The 20,741-nt window shown below is 35.3% G+C and overlaps 1 protein-coding gene and 1 long non-coding RNA gene across 5 annotated transcripts in view; one reads left to right on the forward strand and one right to left on the reverse strand.

The window, feature by feature from the left end:
* LOC103884047 overlaps positions 1 to 20,741 on the forward strand; it is a 111,405-nt gene that overhangs the window by 87,620 nt on the left and 3,044 nt on the right. For 3 of the 4 annotated variants that reach the window (XR_002521779.2, XR_002521781.2, XR_002521780.2), the window contains one exon: positions 14,687 to 18,516. This is a non-coding gene — a long non-coding RNA (uncharacterized LOC103884047). The remainder of the gene's footprint in view (positions 1 to 14,686; positions 18,517 to 20,741) is intronic. The other variant, XR_004184409.1, reaches the window with a different exon arrangement.
* Positions 1 to 20,741, reverse strand: part of RSPO3 (R-spondin 3) — a 76,473-nt gene that overhangs the window by 50,888 nt on the left and 4,844 nt on the right. The window lies entirely within an intron of this gene.

A 20,741-nucleotide genomic window follows, 5' to 3' on the forward strand; every position in this document is an offset into this window, starting at 1 on the left:
AGTAGAAGCTATCATAATCATTTATTTCAAAACTTCAAACTTGGACTCAAATGAATGCTGTAATCTGCTGGAAAAATAGTGAGTTTAGATCAGAGGTGAAAATAGAGATCTTTGATATCTGGTAACTATATCTTTATATATAAGTACACTTTACATGTGTAATGGGGGTAGATATGAATGGGAAAATGGGCATAATTCATGGAAACTTTAAATTGGGACTTTCTACTAAAAATGTGTCACATACACAATGAAATTAATATGTCTATCCTTAAAATTAAGACAGAGGGAAGTATTATTTCTTGTTTATTATGGTTAGTTGTACGAAAAGGGTATACACTGATACAAAACTTAAACCTACTTTCAGTGTCTGAACTGTCAACACTCCCTGAGTAAGAAACTTCAATTTCACTATCTGTTAAAGAAGGCTTCCTACTATTTGATAACCTTTAACTTGTGATACATAACTAATGCAACCATTCCTAAGATACTTGCTATTATCATAAGAGTTAATTCAACTTTGATAAAACATCCAGAATATAGAATTTTAAATGGAACCAGAACATTTGGTCAATATACAGCCTTTCGCTACTTGTTTTCAATGTTTATGATGAATCAACTAATACATTATTGGGAACTAAATTCTGTTTCTGTGACAATTTAAGTGCAAGCTTCAAGCATTTGCTTTACTTTAATTTACTTCTAAAGCTCAGTTACAAATGTACTAAGAGCTACTGTAAGTTGTTATGTGAAAAAAATCCACTATTGCATGCTGTTAATTACTGCTGATGATCATTTATTTGTAGCTAATTTCCAGAAATGTAAATTTTAGTAGACTTTAGACTAATAAAACAGGCTTGACTGAGTTGAAAAGAAGTGCCAGATAATAAAAGCAACATTGATTTTATAATCTAATTAAAAATTAATAAACTCACAAATTTGATCTAAGTTAGTTTTAACAACAACAAAAATATCATATACAAAGTCTCTCCAAAGCATACTTGTCTGCACAACATTTGCTGCCTGTTTTTCTGCATGCAGTGGCCTTAAGAGACAGGGTAGAGAGAAGAGACCAACTGAATTCTACAATCAAAGGTTTTTTTACATCTGTCCTTTCCTCCATGCCTTCTCTTTTTAGAAGTGTCCTCACATTGACTGTATACTTCCTAAGGGAAGAGGTCTCATGGTTTGATAATTTCTTCTTCTTTTTTCCTCTATAGTTTCAGGAATTTGAGATAATTCCCACATTCCATTCAAGGCAGCTATTTATTGAATACATTCTCAATAAAGTGATTTTGATTATTGAAGGAATGAACACAATACATATTAAAAAGCTACATTTAAAAAAATAATAATAAACATGTTGTTAGGCGCAGTGGCTCACACCTGTAATCCCCGCACTTTCCTTGAGCCAAGGAGTTTGAGACTAGCCTGGGCAACATACCAAAACCCTGTTTCTACCAAAAAAAAAAAAAAAAAAAAATTAGCTGAGCACGGTGACGCACACCTGTGGTCCCAGCTACTCAGGAGGCTGAGGTGGGAGGATCCTTTGAGCACAGAAGGCCCAGGCTCCAGTGAGCCAAGATTGCACCACTGCACTTCAGCCTGGATGACAGAGCGAGACCTTGTCTAAAAAAAAAAAAAAAGTTAAAGTAGTAAATATTTAACAGAAAGTATCTATAATAATTTAAGTGGGCTATGCCTATGAATATTTGGCAAAGAAATCAAGTTCCAATTACATAAACTTTGAATGCTTAATTATGAAATCAATCATTCAAAGTGAAGCCACATAACAGCTTTTTTATGTGTCATTTACTTCAGTAATTCATTCCCTTAGAGAAAGTGTGGCGCTTTTTCTTGCCTAAGTTAGGACAATGCATTTCTACTATATCTTGGGACTTGATTATTACAGAGTCACATTTAACTTTGGAGTAATATTATACTTATTGAAAATTAAGAGATGTTTCCCGATTCCTCTGGAATGTTTGGCAATGTTCACTTTAAGAAAAGTCTAATGTTAAAAATTTGAATTATTTGGCTGTCTCTCTAAACTTCTGCCCAGTCAACCCAAGAAAATATTCAGAGTCAGTGTTTCTTATTTGTTCATGTGTTAAAGCTTCTAAAGTAGAGCTGACAATGGCGGGTTCTCTACAACCATTTAGGCAACTTGAGAAATTTAGGTATAGATAGCAAAATACGTACAAAAGGTTTTTTGAATAAATATAATTACTTATTGGGATACAACACTCCTTTTGGATCATGAAACTATGATATTTGGGTGAATACAGGTTTATTCATTATTATATTTTATTGATAACTTATTGAAAGAACCACATGTTTATATGTCCAAATATATACAGACCCTGCCATGTTTGAAATACTGTTTATCATCTGATGGTTTTAGGGTTTTAATATACCAACGTTTTGACCATTAAGTCAATTAAAATTCACCTATGCTATTTAAATACACATATTTAAATATGTGCACATATGTGTTTATATGTATGTGTGTGCATGTGTATATACATATACATATGCATGCATACATGCCCATGCATGCACACACACACCAACATACAAATTCTATTGGTCTTTCATCAAACTCAAAGGTACAGACATTAATTGAACTGTAACAGCTAGGATAATAGAGTCTGCTGTATATTTTGCCCTACTAAATCAACATTTAATCTGAAAGTTTGTGCCTACACCAAAGGTTGAAAGAATTCCTAAGAGTCTCAGAGAGGAATGTCTTCACCAGCTGCTGAATATAGCCCAGTTGGTGCGCCACCATTATTATGTGGGGAAACGTACTGTTTTTAATGGAAATGGTTTCTTTGAGAACTTGGAAAATCTTTCTTTTTCTCTTACTGAATAATAATTTCCTGAAGGGAGTCTAATATTTATATTCTATAAATACTTTAAAATAAAACCACAGCAATAAGACAAACCTAACATTAAACAGCAAATAGCTGGGCTTTCCACTAAAATCAAGTCAGCCCAAAATATTAAGAAAATGGCTAGCAAATGATGGTAGCTGTAGAATTCATGAAATCTAAGATATGATGAATATTTGGGAGCTCAGTGCCAACCTGCTAACTGAAGGCTATGCTTTGCCTAACCACATCTAGTACAGAATCAGGACTAGAAATGAAAGATAGATGCAAGTAGGCTTCACTGTATATGGATACACTGTGGAAACTATGATTAAGGTTTTCAACAAAAATTTCACCCACAGTGTGCTCAACATTTCACGTGATGCAGGAAAGGCAGGAATGAATAAGAAATCTAGTTCCTGAAGACATGATGTTCATCAGGTAATAAGTAAGTAAACAAGGAATCAAATGGTTAAAGATTGTAATGAGTGTTGTTAAGGCAACAAACAGGTGGATAAGGCAGAGAATAACTCTGGGAAGCTTCCTTAAATACATGTCAGGGAAGACCTTTTAAGGCTACTCCTTAGCCAAGGCCTGCAGAATAAGAAGGAGTCATAACGTAAACCCAGGAAGAGTATTTCAGGTAGAGCACCAGCAATGCAAACAGTATAAAGCCGTGGGAGAAGCTGGGCACAAGGAGTAACAAGAGAGGAACCAATGAGGCTGCAGTGTGGTGAGTGCTATAAAATGAGTTACAAAGGGTGGTTGGAGCCAGATCCTCCCATCCCTTGAGGGCCAAAGTAAAGAACCTAAGTACATGTAGCCTCTGCATTTCTAAGTAAATATTAGAAGGAAAGGAAAGAACACATTTTGCCTGATATAGTTACTTTAATTTGTGTTAATTTTATGGATCTTGGAACTGAACCAGCATCTTGTATTCCATGAAAATATGTTCTCTTATTAACTTTTATATTAGAGGAGAATGTTCTAACTAGCAACAAACTTGGGAATTTACATCCAGATTCCAATCTTTGAAGACGCTGTGCATCAATCTACATGTGTTTTGCTCTTGGGACTATCTCATTTCCCCTCTGTTCCTCCCATCTTTCTCTAGTAGTAATTTTAGTTTGCTTTGGGGTTTTAATTTTCATTCTGTGTATGTGTGTGTGGGGCAATAAGTGGGGAGAAGTAAAAAAGTTATCAAATACATAAAAGGTCATAAGAACAAAGAAAGAATAAAAGGCAAAAAGATTACAGTCTTGCATATACTCTTTCCTTGTATTTTTCTAAATTCTTACCATTAGCAATGCGTATTGAAACAGTCTAAATAATTTAGAGTAACAACACTGTGCTTTTTACTTCTAATTTAATATTTCTATTAGTATCTTAATATTATGACCTTTAATTCCTTAAATTAATTCAAAATCTATGGACTAATTTCAAATTTGATACTTCAAAAGTAGTAAAAATCATATGAACTTTCCTGTGACCAACTGACTAGCTACAGTTGATGCTGCTGTTGAAACTGTTACAAACTACTCATAGAACCAAAATAAAGAGGTATTTGTTTTTTTTTTTTTTTCCTAACTGCAAGTAGAAAAATCCATTGTGAAGTGAAAGCACTCTGCTATGAGTGTAAAATGTAAGGTACTGAATCAACATCCCCAGCTGTTGCTAAGAGAGGGAAAGCTTCCCCTTCTCCAAGTGGCCATGTTCCCAAGTGGAGGTGAAGAGAGGACAAGAGGGGGTGGATGGGGGTGATGAGACCCAGATTCTGTAGAGAGCCAGGACCTGTTGATGAGTTAGTGGGTGGTAATAACAGCGTTTTTCATGAGACAGATCCAACAGTGTTCATCCAACAGTGGGAATCATTATGTGCTGTGGTCTGGCTGAGAGAGGCATTCCTTTTTTTTTTTTTTTTTTTTTTTTTAAGGGAAGAAATAATTAGAAATCAACATAAACAGAAAATGTGATAGTTTAATGGTAATGAATCCGCATGAGTGAGTCCATAACTACTAACTTCACATTCTTGAAAGAAACAAACTTCAGTTTGTGCTAAAAACAAACTCCACTTTGTTATATTATGAATAAACTTGGATATTCGTGCTACATAGCATGCTAAAGTAGCATATCTGATGGCTGAGGCCTTAGCATAAGCAAACAGCAAGTGAGAGACTTTTGGTATTTCAACAGGCACTAGAAGATGTACAAATAGTGAGTATACCATTTTAAAAAAATCCAGCTTTATGTATCACATATAAAATTCTGAGCAAAGGAAATAAGTGCATTTTTTCCCCTAGATTTACAAAATTGCTAACAGAATTGAAGAGGAATATACATGCACCTTTGTAAGTATGATGTATCTTTATACTTACACGCATAGCTCCCTGCATTGCGACCTCATTCAGAAATGGATCCCACACACTTCCTAGAAGAGCACATGGACAGGGTGAAGAGGTACTGGCTCTGCACTCATCTAGAGTCTGATTTTGAACCCTAGTTCTCATGTTTTCTAGCTCAGTTACCAATATTTTTTTTCATCCAGTTATTCATTTAAAAATTAAATTATTTGACATCCACACAGTGTTCTAGTAGGTAAGCATACAAAGATGAATATAACCAATTATCTGTGTCAATGAATTTCCAGTCTGATTATATATTTAGACAAAAGTTGTTTAATTTCTTTGAGCCTAGGCTTCCTCATCTGTAACACCAGAATATCTGCTTGATATATATTTGAGAGGATTAAGTGAGATGCTGTGTAAAGTGCCTAGCACTCTCATAGACAATAATCAAAATCATAGGTATAAGACACTTTAACTCAAGAGGCACTAAACCCCATCCTATATTATCATCATCCATATTTGAAGCAGCTGGCAGTTTTATCCAATAATAACTCTTAGAAACCTCTAAGCAAGGAGGCTGAAAAGAGGGCACATTCTGAGGCTTCTAATACAGGAGCTGTGAGAAGCTTGGTTCTGAGAAGCTTGGGGAACCAGGAACTCACTAACAGTCATAGAGAGTGGCTACTTTTTAAGGACCATAGACACAGACTTTAACAGGAGTCACAAACAACTCGGGCAAGAAGACCTCTGAGGCACTAGCTGCTCACTGAAGACAAACACCTACTTAAACAGACTGAAAAAGGTAAGATATGGCATAGAAATGATATCAATATGGTACTAAGAAACCGAAGGTCTATATGGCATAGAGAAACCAAAGGTCTAAAGATTCTAAAACTTTACTGTGTGTAAAAATGGCCTGGATTACTTGTTTACAATGAAGAGGTACAGACGCCACTCCCAAATATTTTGATTTGGAAGTGAATCCAGTGGATTTGGGTAAGTGCATTGATAAGAAGCATCCCAGGTGAATCTGATGAAGGTGATATAAATACCGCACTTTCAGTATTACATTATCATTATCTTCACAAATAATTGTTTATTCAATGATTACTGGAAGCAGTCTTCTAGGTACTGATCATACTGAGAGACAAAACAGTCTCTGACTCAAGAAGCCTACAATACAATTAATAAAATAATACTTTTATATTCTAAAAACCATAAATGTATAGACTAGAAATTTATTGCAACAAATTAAAAGGCAGTAGCAATTACTGATAATTGAGATATTTAAAGACTACAGAGAGCAATTAGAAATGGTTATGGGACTTGAAGAAAAAGAAAAACTGAGACAAATGGAAAGAGGGAAAATGTTATGAACAAAATGCTTTATGTAGGAATACATACACAATATCTGAGAGGATGGTGAATTTACCTACGGAATTTAAAGGGCTCTTGAAGCTCTTCCTTCTGCCTTAAATTTGCAGATGAGAATATTAAGATCCATATAGTCAGCTTCCAGTCAATAGAATCATAAACTTTGGTAACTTTAGAGGTATCTAGTTCAAAGTACTTCCCTGCAACAGTCCACTTGATTATGTCTAGTGAAACAAATATCATGATACTTTGGGAAAGCCCATACAAATTTCTTATAATGATATTTATTTATTTATTGAGACGGAGTCTCTCTGTGTTACCCAGGCTGGAGTGCAGTGACACCAACTCCGCTCACTGCAACCTCTGCCTCCTGGGTTCAAGCGATTCTCCTGCCTCAGCCTCCCAAGTATCTGGGACTACAGGTTCACACCAACATGCCTGTCTGATTTTTATATTTTTAGGAAAGACGGGGTTTCACCATTTGGCCAGTCTGGTCTTGAACTCCTGACCTCAAGTGATCCGCCCGCCTCATCCTCCCAAAATGCTGGATTACAGGCATGAGTCACCGTGCCCAGCCTGTAACAACATTTATTAATAAACATCCCATCACATCAAAACTCAACTATTTCTCTGAGAAAGTTCTACTACCATAGAGAACACCCAGCAAGTTTTCTGCTTTTTCCTGAAGACAGTTTGTGAAACAATGCTTGATGCTCTTGCTTCGTATCTCCTTCTCCCCACAATAAGCTCATTCATGGGTATTCAAATGGGACAGGACGTTAAAGATCTGCCAGTTCACTTTGTCATCTAGTAAGAATCTCATCTATAATAAAGATTTCCTCTAATCTACATGCATTTCTTGTCAAATCCAAAGGAATTATACTAATAATAGGAAATTCAGGGTAGATATAAGAGAGCTGTGGTAGTGCGGGAAAAGTCATAGAACTGTGAAAAAACAAAACAACTATCCCCCTACAAGAAATTTGAGGCTAAGTTTTGCAACTTCCTAGCCTTATGATACCATATAAATCACTTACCACCTTTGAGCTTTAATTGTGAAATGAGTATGACAAAACCTGTTCTGCCCATTCCAAAAGGCTGTTGAGAAAAAAATCAAATAAGATGATGAGAAAGTGTCCATATGCTGTACAAAATCATATTAATATAAGTTATTGCTAATAATGGGCAAAATGATACTTTTCCAGTTCAGGGTCAGATTTGAACTTTCCTCCTTCCCAGGAATAGAATATGTTTGATGAGAAAACGGATAACTGTGTTTGATGAGAGTATGGTATGTGTAATTGGTTTGTTTTTAAAAATTTTGCCTTGTCATGAGTCATCTTAGTTTAGGGCAACAGGTTATTGTAACTTTTTAAAGTTTGGCATATCTTGGTGTAAGGAAATAAAGAGACTGTGAAGCAACTCTTCAGTCAATGAACAGATAATTCTCTCCAAAAAGGCCATTATTAAACACATAAGAAATCAGATTGGCAGAGGATCCATAGAGCCTTTCTCTGGAATGTCAACCCTTGGAACCATCTGCTGTGTAGCATTTGGTATTACAGAATGGCCACAGGCGTTATTTCTACACTTGGCTCCACTGCAAAGTGACTTCAGTGAAGTCACTTACTTCTCTGGTCTCTCTTTATCTTCTTCAGTAACACGAGTGGTTTATGCTGCATATAGAATTCACAAAAATCTTCCTAGCTATTACAACTCTTGTACACTTAATTGACATGTTCATTTATTTATTTATTTATTTTGAGGTAGGGTCTCAGTTTGTTGCTTAGGCTGGAGTGCAAAGGCATGATCACTGCTTACTCCAGCCTTGAACTCCAGAGTTCAAGTGATACTCTCATTTCAGCCCCACAGTAGCTGAGACTACAGGTGTGAGCCACCATGCCTGGCTAATTTTGGTATTTTTTGTACAGATAGTGTTTAGCCATGTTGCCCAAGCTGGTCTTGAACTCCTGGGCTCAGGAGATTTGCCCTTCTTGGCCTCCCAAAATGCTGGGATTACCTGTGAGAGCCACGACATCTAGTCAACGTGTGCTTTTCTGTTGCAGCAAATGGCTGCATGAAGATGCTACAATCAGAAATTTGGGAGCCCTCCTCATCCTCATCTCCAATCACCTTTCTTACAGATTCTACCTTTCTGATTAATAGAGTTCACATCTTCCCATTTCCTACTACTACTACTGCTACCATTACCAATCAGAGGGATCTTTTAAGAACAATAGTGGTGATTTTTTTTTTTTTTTTAATGGAGTCTCACTCTGTCGCCAGGCTGGAGTGCAATGGCACGATCTTGGCTCACTGCAACCTCTGCCTGCCGGGTTCAAGCAATTCTCCTGCCTTAGCCTACTGAGTACCTGGGACTACAGGCATGCGCCACCATGCCTGGCTAATTTTTTGTATTTTTAGTAGAGATGGGGTTTCACCATGTTGTCTAAGATAGTCTTGATCTCTTGACCTCGTAATCCACCTGCCTCGGCCTCCCAGAGTGCTGGGATTACAGGAGTGAGCCACCGTGCCCAGCCAAAAGTTGTGATCTTATTGGGCCTCTGATTTAAAAACAGTTTAAGAGCTTGACCTGGCACTTCCTAAGTAACCACTCTGTCAAGTAGTCTGGTTTATTTTCTCACACCCTTATGTTTTGTCTAATGAGGTATTATTAGTTCCATCTCAGTTGCAAAGGTAACTATTTCTCATTTAAACCTCCTCTGGCATTCTCTTTTACAGGCTTAATGCAAAGCAGAGTGTATTGGGGAAAGCTATTCATTAGGTCAGAAGATCTAGATGTACATTTTAGGTTTACCATCTCTGGCTATGTCATTTTGACCTGTTCCTTAGTTGTTTTCAGCCTCAATTTCTTTACTTATAAAATGAAATAATATCTCATGAAATTGTTGTGAAGGTTGCATAAGATAAACATGTGGAAGTAGCTGGTAGTGTCCTTTCTTTACTCAAAGACCTTTACAAGTCAGTGATCACATACAGAAAAGAATTGAATCAAATTATTTTCAAGACTGAATTTTGGTAACTGATATATTTAAAGCTATCAACTGAGGTTAGGAAAGGTCATAACAAAGTTATATAAGAATCCAAATAACTTGTTGACATGTGTTTGCCAAACTGATGCTTTAAGTAGATTGACTTGTATGTTTTACGTGGTGGTCATGGGGTTACCATAAAAGGTTTGAAAATGCTTCAGAGAGATGGACAAAAAATGCACTATTTTTAAACATACAATATGTTAGTGTTTGGTAAAAGTAATTCCAGTTAATGAACTAGTGTGAAAGTTCAGCTATAGAATTAGTCAATGTGCCGAAAACGGAAATTCACTCAGCCAAGCTATGCCACTCCATTACAAGGCTTACTTAAAAATGCTAACTACATTTAAAGTGGACAATAGCATACTTCCTATGATTGTCACAAACGGCATGCTAAGTAATGACTCCTATTCATTGCTCATAAATTTTAAGACAAGAAAATACCAGAAGGCCTAATAAATTCCCATGTTTTCAGTTAATCTTCCTTCCACCTTCCTGCTTCATCCCCATATGCTGTTTTGTTCAGCTTTGTCTCTATTTCCCAGAGAAAAATCTGGGTAGGCATTAGGTTTATTGTAAACTAATTAATTTCCAATGCTATTAAACAAATAAAAAAGGAGGTACTATATGGCTTAGAAATGATATCTAAAGTGCTCGAGTTCATCTTTAGCCAAATATTGTTTTTTAATTCTGAATTAATATTTTCTTTCCTTAACCACTGTGAAATACTACAAGGGCAAGTTCCAGGTGTGTTTTGCTCATTTTCATAATTTTGGCACATAATAACTGTTTAATAAATAAATAAATGTATGATATTGTAGTTAGTGTTAAGTTCAATTTTGATTTTTCCGTATTTTTCCCCTAACAAGATTCCTTTTTTGGCTTGTTAGCTTTTTAAAAATATGGTCTAAAACATCCATGAACATGCAAAAAGAACCTTAAACTTTTGAATTCTAGCCCTAACTCAGCATTCTAGACATTTGGATGGACAACTCTGTAAGGTTAGAGCATGCTACAAAAATGAAAAGGGGAAGCTCATTGATCTTACTGTTGGAGGGATGGCCTTTAAGATCAGTTTTCTGTTTTCAGATAAACGAAAGATTATGAATTCATTTATACAGTAGATTCAATCAAATCACAGACTAAATGATTTGTCTAAATTATATAGCAGTATATAAACTAAAATCAATGTCCCTGCCTCCTAAGGTGGGATTTTTCTCACTAGAGTCAAATCAAGAACATCTAGACTCTAAGAAGGTAATTAGAAAGGTAATTAGAAAGACACGATTATCTTCCAATTAAATTTATAAAGTTTCTATTTCATATTCCATAGATCCATTTTGATTATTTTCCTTGCTCATTTATAGTAAATACAGTATTTAAATAGGATTCATTTGGAAACTTAGCAGTGAATGACCGCCATTATGTTTGAAGCAAAACAAAAAGGAGTAAAATTCCATTGCATATGTTTTAACATCATTTACATTGAACTTTTACTAAAATGGTTTTTCACAAAAAAATCTTAAAATTTAAAAAATCCTATGTCTGCAGTGAGGAAAAAAAAATCTAGATATTAAGAAGAAATCTCATATTGTGACTTATCAACAAAGAAATGAAATTAAGATTAATGGGTTCTTAAATTTTAATGTAGGCCTTAAATCATCAAGGGAAGGAGGAAACATTAGTTAGTCTAAATGACATATGCCTTTCCTAGTCAAGTATCACAGGAATCATTAATGCTGTAGCATTAATTTGAAATTCAGTCAGTGAAGTTTCTGAGGTTTTAAATTGCTTAGCTGTGTAATCCCCTAGTATATAATAAACACTTGAAAATGCTGTGCAAACAGGAAAGCACAGAAAGGGAACACTGGTTTGCTTTCACCTCTTGAGGTCTAGGGTACTACCCTGTTTTAATAAATAATATTCAATATAAGGCTTAGAGCTCAGCAGTTATCCCTTTTAGTAGTTTTTGAATAATAATAATGTGGATATCAGAGTTTATATCAGATCAGATCTCAGAGATGTTACTTCATTTTGGTGAGAATTTGGAGAACTAGCCAAGAATTGCATTTGAACTGGCATGATGATAAGATTTGTAAATGCCTCCACTTTTTTTTAAACCATTAAAGCTCCAGTAGTCAGTTTTTACTATTTTTCAATTTAAATGAACTCATTTCCCTTATATCCTGTGCACATTTAAAAAACTCGTCTGTATAGTGATAACTTATAATATTTTGCAGTTCGATTACATACAGTTCATACTAACTCCTCTCTTGATTCTTTTTCTTTTAGCATTTTCTCCATTATACAGTATCAGAATCTTTGCATCAGATAGCATCAGACCTGCTGTTGCAAACACTACTGAGATCTATCATTTAGGAACAGTTACTTAAACTTTGTTTAATCTCTAATGGAAAGGATTTCTATAAACATTTACACCAGAACAGTTTGTCAGAATGAATCCTGCAAAATTGCTGGCATACTCCCAGGATCAGGGGGCTGGTGTTGGGGGAGAGGGGAGATTCCTGGTTATATAATTTTAAGCAACCCTAGAATTTCAGGAGTCTTCCTGCTAGAATATGAAGGGTTTGTATTAACAGAAAGGTATTTCAGTGCCCAGAGCAATTCAATTAAAGTATTTGAACAGCCACTTTAGTTTATTGCTCTTGTAAAAATGACTCTCCATTTGCTTCAGGTTTAAAGTAAAGGGATTATTTAGGTTTCAGAGACCCAGTAAATAAATTGTCTATGAGGAAAGAAATTTGTACAAGAAGTGTGAAGAAACACACCAAATTTATTCTGTGCAATGGTTCTTAAGGTGCTTAATACGTAGAAATAACTTGATCTTCCCATGAGTTGCTAAGAAGTCAGCATGAAAGAGTTAGTTGGGGGGAAAACTGAAATCTGCCAAGATAAATGCAGCACTGTTTATAAATTAACTTGGCTGTCTGTGTCTTTATTTTTTCTTTGGAAGATTATAAAATTAAGACTGTTCAACTCATCTTAGTAGGGGTTTAGAATTTGGGGAGTGGATGAGGAAGTGAATTTGAGCTAGGAAGGGTGACAAAAATATCCTGCACTGGGAAATCTTGGCAATTTTCATTTGAATGTGTTCTTATCTGATGACCTACAGCACTTCAGCCCAACAGTTTGTGAATTAAGTAGTATGGGTAAAAACTATTACATAACGTTTTCTTGGATTGTAGGCTCTCCTTAGAGTATATACTAAGTTCAGAGGCAAACGGTTTAAAATGAATTCCTGGAATGTCAATGGGATGCCCACATGGATACTGAAGATGGTAGTGATAGCATGAAATGGTTTGGAGCTTCTCTTGCTGCAACTCTCCCTTATTCTGTTAGAAAGTAAACTTTGGGGTATGGTCACATAATGCCCACAAGTTTAAAAACACAGGCTGGGTATGATAGCAAATGTTATTGATTGTACTAGGGCCAAGTATGCATCTATGTGATACTGCAAGCCTAATTGGCCTCCAAGGAAATCCCACTGATCTATGTTAAAAGCTTGCATCTACATCAAGCTCTGGACAGAACTGGAAGGTTGGCTGGATGTCTTAGAAATGTGCTATATGAAAGAGAGACTGGCCTTTAAAAATTACATTCAGTCTTTGTGGAGGGGGCTGAGAGTTACCATCTTGAGGATGGCATGAAATGAGAGTGTGTGAATTAAAGTCAGAGGGGCTAAGGTTACCATGTTTGGACCTTGTTCCTTGTTAACAAACAAGTAATGAGGGTCCTTTTGGACTCCAAATGAAAAAAAAAACTCATCATAAATTGAAAAAAAACCTAAATTCTATAAGAAACAAATATGTAGCTTCTCAGTATGTCCTCAGTTTCTGGCCAAGCAGCATTTGTCTGTACCATTTGTATTTTATGGCAGAAACTACATGACCAGTGGTACAAGTAAACACAGCAAAAAAATTTTGCTAAGTTTTTAAAAAATTAGAATTCTTCTATTCTTTGGTTATCTTATTGTCAATCTAAGACTAAAGAAAATCAAATACATTGTTCCACAATATTGGCCATAGTGACAATCAGGTAATTATAACAATTAGATGTGTGCAGTGCACAAGGACAGGGTTTATTTGCCTACCAAATGATACCCGGAGATTTCTAGTTGCCAGAAAAAGCTGGCCAGAAAAAGAGTTTGACTTCCTGTCTGTAGATTTAACATAAGCAATATCACTCATCCATATATTTAAACAGAGAACTGGTAGTCTAACCTCAAAAGAATATTGAAATATACTGAAGTCATTCTGAACCATAAAGGAATTTGAAATTTACCACTGTAAGGACAGTGTCTTTGTTCAGTTAAAGATCCATCACATGAAGTGATGGAGTATGTTTTCTGGGTATCCAAGCCAATGGTTTCAAAGGCAAACTTTTACTTTGGCTATTGAGCAAGAATACTTTTGTGCTACTTGAGTATTTTCCTAGGGAAAGGTTTAACAATCTTTTAATTTCTCAAATATTGAAAGCTTGGAATTATAGCACCACTTACTTGTTGATCATTTCTACTTAGATACTTACATCAGCATGTTTCTAAAGTGAATTGTTTTCAGTACAAGAAATCATAAGTTTGTTCTAGCTCCAGATATTTTAGAATTGCTTGCCTGATATAATGTATTACCATTTTCTTGTTGCCAAACGTTACTTCAATAATATAATATTTAAGTTGACCTAAGGATGTTTACAAGAATTCCTTCCCTTCCATTTCCATGCTAGTCAGACACCTTCTTTTATGAACTTAGATTAAATTCTTTTGAGTTCTTTATCTACTCAGGAAGGGAGGAGGAGAACTTGCAGTGATGAATCAGGAGTTCTCTTTGTGGGCATGTACATTCACACAGGCAAACATAAACACAGGTTTATGAGGATAGTGACATAAACTGCACATACTGATGACGTATTTCCATCTCTTGCATGCTTAGGGTAAATAACCTATTGAGAAAAAAATTAGTGAAAAAGCATTGTTTTCTGGTATATTTCCTACTCTCTGGAACTCATGATTGCTCTCCATCCTTAGGGACAAGTAACTAGGTCTGACGTTGGAGCAATGGCTAAAGCTTGCTGTGATGACCTTCCTCCCAAGGAGCCTGGCTTTCTTCAGTCTAATTACTTTTGGCAATTGCGGTTATTGGGATTTGGCCTAGTGACTCATTGGAACCCATATTATCCCAAAGAGCCACCTTAACTAGCAGGATTAAGTCTGTCAGGAAGCCCAGACTTCCACCCCACTTTTACATGGAGCTTTCCCCAGTTTATGGTAAGATTTGAAAATCCTTCACGGACTAAAAAAGACTCATAAACAAGATTTAATGGAGATAACTACTCAAAGAAGAGCACATTAGGAGTGAAGTAGAAATGATAAGTTCGTGAATAAATGACCTACTGCAAAACGGAACCGATTAAGGTAGAGTTAAAACTATTCTATTTATAGTCGTTTTACTGATCACCAGTAGTCAATCTAAAGTGAGTCAGGAACTGTAGAAACTATAAAAGAAAAGGACGTTTATTTATCGTTAGGCATTTCCTAACCATTAAATTTTCCCTAAAAACAAGGAGGACTCTAGGGCACATTAGCAGTCATCTGGTAAGACATAAAAACAGTTGTTTATTATTAAGTAGCTTTGAACAAAAAGTTGAGTATGGCTGATAACCATTTTCTACAACTGTCCTATTTATACCCCTCCACACAGTATAGCTTAGCAGCAAGCACACTCCCCCATGGTTTGTACCTCTCCTAGTAGCTGTGCTTTTATTTTATGAAGCCAGCATCTGTTATATTCACTAGTGTGTCCTACTGTGTGCATTTTGCTGTGTTCTTTTGACTGAGATAATTCTCTATCAGACAGTCTTGTCTGTACCAATCAGGGCTACAAGTTTAATAACACTCTTGATCAACAATACAGATCAATAGAGTATTGATCAATAATCTCAGAACACTTTATATTTTACACTACTATTTGTTCAAATGACATCTATCTCATTTGTAATCACACTCCACATATGCCTATTTTGTCCATCTAGCCTTCCTGAAATTGGCATGGTTTTCAATGGTTGCTTAGCTGCAATAGTGATTCCTGAATTAAGGCTCTTACAATATTCCTCCGTCTTGGCTGCACATTAGAATCACCAGAACTACTTTAATAAATACAGATATTCAGGTCCGATCCCCAAAGATTGTTTCATTTGTTCGAGGGTGGAGTCTGGGCATTAGTATCTTTTTAAAGATCCCCAGGAGATTCTAATGTGAACTCAGGGCTGAAAATCATTGTACAAAGACCCATAAAGCAAGAATTCAGAGTGGAGGTTACTGTTAATGCTCATGGTAAAAGTAATATAAATAACAGACTTTATGAAGTGCCATAAAGATAACTTTTTCTGGATAACAATAACCAGCCAGTAAAATATCTTTTGTGGTTGTAAATTACATAGAAGGATTCTGATTTTTAACTGCAAAATTATAGACTTTTCCCACATCCTCATGCCTACATTAATCTTTTCTTGGTTACGCACACCATAGATGGAAATAATAATCATAGAGTCTTTCATATAAACTGCAATCCCATTGTTTTTAATGAAAAAAAAATCAGCAAATTTTTATGTTTAAAAGCCATCAATAAGACAAGTTTAAAGAAAGAGGACAAAGGGTAAAGGAAAGAAAGCGAGGTAGAGGAGGGTACTTTAATATCAGAAGCAACCTTTATAGTAAATGTTTGAAAAAAGACTTATGGTTTGTTAAATGATGATAAAGAGAGAAAGAGGAAAGAAGAGAGTAAGAGAAAGAAAAAGTGAGGTGGAATTTGGAAAATGCACCATGAATGCCTCAAGTACCAACCCTAATAGTTAAGGTGGAGTGAAGAATCAAAGAAGGACCTTGGCTTTGGAGTCAAGCCTAGATTGGGATCTGAGGGCCACCTCACTTCCTTGAGTGATCAACAAAAGTGGGACTATTGGCACATTCCTTACAGGTGGATATGAAGATCAAATAAGATAATTTTTGCAAAAGCATCAAGCAAAGGGTCTGGCACTTACTGGTGATTACAACATGGGAGCTATTGAGTAATAACTATTATCATAATATTCACTTTAGTAAGTATACATGCATATTAAGATAAGATGTATATAAATATAACAGTGGCTCTGAGAGCTAAAAAGCTGTTGTTTGCCATGTAACATTTACGCATATTTTGGCATATTATTTATTCTTGGCAAAATGTGATTGATATTTCCCTGGTGTATATGACAGTCTTTGTTGAGATGACAGTGTTCTTACCTTTGATTTCTCTTTGTAGAACAAGGGAACAAAACAATGAGAAAGGACTGCCCTTTTTCTTACCAACTTATTGACCATATGTTAAGAAAACAGTGTTCTAAAATAAGCAGCTCACAAATTCTGTTATTTTATATTGTGTGGTAGTGGTTTGTATTATGTGGTTATAAAATGGGGGCTGCTTTACCACTTACTCTCAGGAATGTGCTTTGTATTGGGGTATAATTATAAATATGCTTACCAGCTAGTTTTCTAAGGACAATTTTTGGGAGTGAATATAGCACATTGCATTACTGTGTGTTCATTTTAGAAAGGTGTTTTAAGGTAACTAGATCTAATCCTATGTCCATGCCAAGTGCTCAGAAGAGGACTAGTAGAATAAACTGCTTCTGATACAGAAGCCCTAAAAATAGGAGGAAAAGGGGGGAGAGCTTAGAGGGCTGACTGTTACTGAGGCTAGACAATCACTCAGTGGGAATGTTGTAGAAGTGATCCCACACTGTGTAGATGGACTGGATTCTTTCAAGTTTTATCCCTTCCAGAGATTCTCTTATACTAAGAGAGCACACTTTGTAGAGAAATCTTAAAAGTAGAACGCTACTGTGATGAACAGATACTGGACCCAAATTCAATGGTTCAAAATTTTACTTTTATACCTTATGTAAACTTGCCTTTCATTATCATAGTTTTCCAGGTCTCCTTGTGATATGTGGCAAAGTTCCACAGGTAAGAAGACTTCTAAGTACAATTTTCAGCTGCAAGATTTGGCAACAAAAACTACAGCTCATGATACCAGTGACCATCCTCTTATGTAACACAGAGAATATTATAAAAAAAAAATTAAAAACCACAGTTGAAAATGATATATTAAACTACTTAAAATAAACAAGGTACCTTAATGTAATTAATCTTATTTTGACATTACCAAGAAGAGTGAGTCTCAATGTCAGCACAGCACATATTTTTTACACCCCCATATCAGTAGGAGATCACACACTTTTGATAATAATAAACATCATTTTTATGTGAGAGACTCTAAAGTACTTGTGTTCAGCCCTAATACTCTAATCCCAGGTGTTTTGAGTTTTCAGTTCCTAAACGTCCTACTGGCTCCTCAGAAAAGAAACAGATTTCCAACAAGACCTGCTTCTCCTATTTTTCTTTTTGTTGATTGTCATCATTTTTCCATTCACCCAGGCCTGAGTCCTTACACTCCAAAGTTTATTGCCAAATATGAGCCTACATCTCTTTCCCTTTCATATCCAATTAATTGCCAAGAACTACTGATTTGGTTAAAAGAAATTATCTGCTATATATACTCTCCTGTGCAATCATTCACTGTTGTAGCATAGGGCCTTATTTTCTTAAACCTGGACTATTGTAATCATCTCTTCCTCATCATTACAGGCCACCTCTGAAAGCCTGCCGCGCTAGGGAAGCTCTGAAGTGACCCTTGAGTCAGTATTCCGAACCAGCTCCCTAACCCTGAGCCTAAGGACAAGATGGACCTGCTATAGACTGAGTATGATGATTGTTGCTGTAACTATGGTTTTCAGACAACAAAAAATGTGAATGATGAGGTATATCATAATTAATTCATTATCCACATTGATCACTTACTCATTAACCTTTATGTGATGAATTTACTTATACTAAATGAATGTTTATTTTTGTTTGTACTCAATCTTTATCTGTTAAATTTAGTTGATTAAGATAAGCTATTATTTAACTCCCTAGTTGTGACTTATATTCTCTTACCAAAAGATTAAATGTTGCGAAGACCATAGGGATCACTAGATCTAAGTTTTTGATTCACCTCCTCATTTCGCAGATGAAAAGCTTCAGCTTGGTACAGTAAAAGGACTTTCTTGGGTTATTCAGGCATCAGCAGTAATGCTGGATCTAGAACCCAGGTCTTCAACTTCTCAGTCTACCTTTTCTCAACATACACTAAGGAGCCTTCCTTCTCAGATTCTACCACAAACTTATGATACTTGCAATTAATTAAATTCTAAAGGTCAGATGAAACATTAATAAGGCAGTGTTTTGAAGAGTAGATTAGATGTTTGCATAAAACATAAGGACAGTTAAAAGCCATTAAATATTTATTTAATTGGACAATCATATTCTTTAGTACCAATGAATTTTCTCTAAAAAAATTCAAGAAAAATTTTAGCTACAGCAGATAGCACCTAGGTCCCTTGCTGAGATGACAAATGAAGCAGAAATGCTTTTGTCGGAGGCACCTGCAACCCTGTTTTTTAAAAATAAAATTTAAAAATTATTCCAAGAGTTCAAATGTGAAAAGAATTCAGGTATTTTGCTCAAAAGATCTATGTTATTGAAACTTTAGAGCAGAAAATGGGATTCTTAGCAATCGATGACATTTAGATATTTAGCATTCCCAGCACCCCCACAGTCTTTGAGAATGGAACACCCCCATTCTTTTCAGTATTGCTGGATGACTACTTTAATCAGAATGTCAGTAATATTCCTAAATGGAAAGATCTGATGGGCAGAATTGGAGAAAGAGAAAAGATGGCTAACACCTTTACATACGTATATGGTATACTTCATGTGTTTAGTTATAGTTGCAAAGCATTTCAAATTTACTAGGTTGTCAAACAGATATCAAATTTTAAGATAATTCAACCATGTGAAACCCTGAGAAAAATCTCTAATTAAGAAAGCAATCTACATTTTCCCTTAAAATCAAAGGCGAAGCAAAAACAAACAAACAAACAAACAAACAAAAAAACTATGCAATTTATGATGCAACATTTTTTCAAATTATTATTCTTAAAAAAAAAAATGCCAGCACAGAATGCACGGTTAGAAGAAATAGTCCTAACCAAGTTAAACACATAATTTCAACACACTGTCTTGCACGATCCTTACCGTGCTCTTAAAACTGAATAATGTTTTCCTAATGGTTACCAAAGTTTTTTCTTACATTTCATGAAACACAATATCCACTCTGATGGCATTTCAAGAATTCACTACTTGGAAAAGAATTTTTTGGGGTGGGGATGGGATATGTGAATGAATAGTGAAGAAGTAGGAAGAGAGAGATCAAGACATGTCTAAAATGAAACATTTGGATGGAGACAAAGGGGAAAAGACGATTTGGTAAATCAGTATATCGAGAACAGTTTTATTTTTTGATAGCTCATTCTTATAGTTGCGGAGGTGTTTTTTGGTCTTAACTCTACATAGGGCTCTGACAACTCTACATAGTACTCTGCCAACATTGCATAGGATTCAAAAGAATTATCACAACTAAAAAAAGATTAACCATTTAACTAGAAAATATTTTAGACATTTAGTAGCAATCTGGAGATCTCTGTCCAGATTCAAATCAGCTAAAATAATCCAATGTCTAATAAATTCATTTTGCAGCAAGGGTTTCCCCAAATAACTTGAAAATAAAATTTTACTACACGTTGTAATTTCCATTCATTGTTTTCTGGGGACCTAATTTGTACAATATTAAATGCCAGGGAATTATTTAATGGAGAAATGACTTAGTAAAGCTTATCTACTTACAAGTTCAAATACTCTTCATATTTCATGTTTAAAGGAATATTGAAATAACATTAAATCAGTTTCATACTCATTCTTATATTCTCATTACTTGAATAACTTGGGGCTAAAAAGACAATGTTTTAAAATAATCATTTCTAACATTCTTGTTAAAATACTTCTATTCAGGTAATAAACGGAGAATTAAAATAGCATCACCATGGGATATTTTGAGAAACAGCCCTCACAATGTAATGATGATTATATTTGAATTCACAAAGAC

This window comes from Papio anubis, chromosome 6 (assembly GCF_008728515.1).
Source record: "Papio anubis isolate 15944 chromosome 6, Panubis1.0, whole genome shotgun sequence".
Taxonomy (NCBI): domain Eukaryota; kingdom Metazoa; phylum Chordata; class Mammalia; order Primates; family Cercopithecidae; genus Papio; species Papio anubis.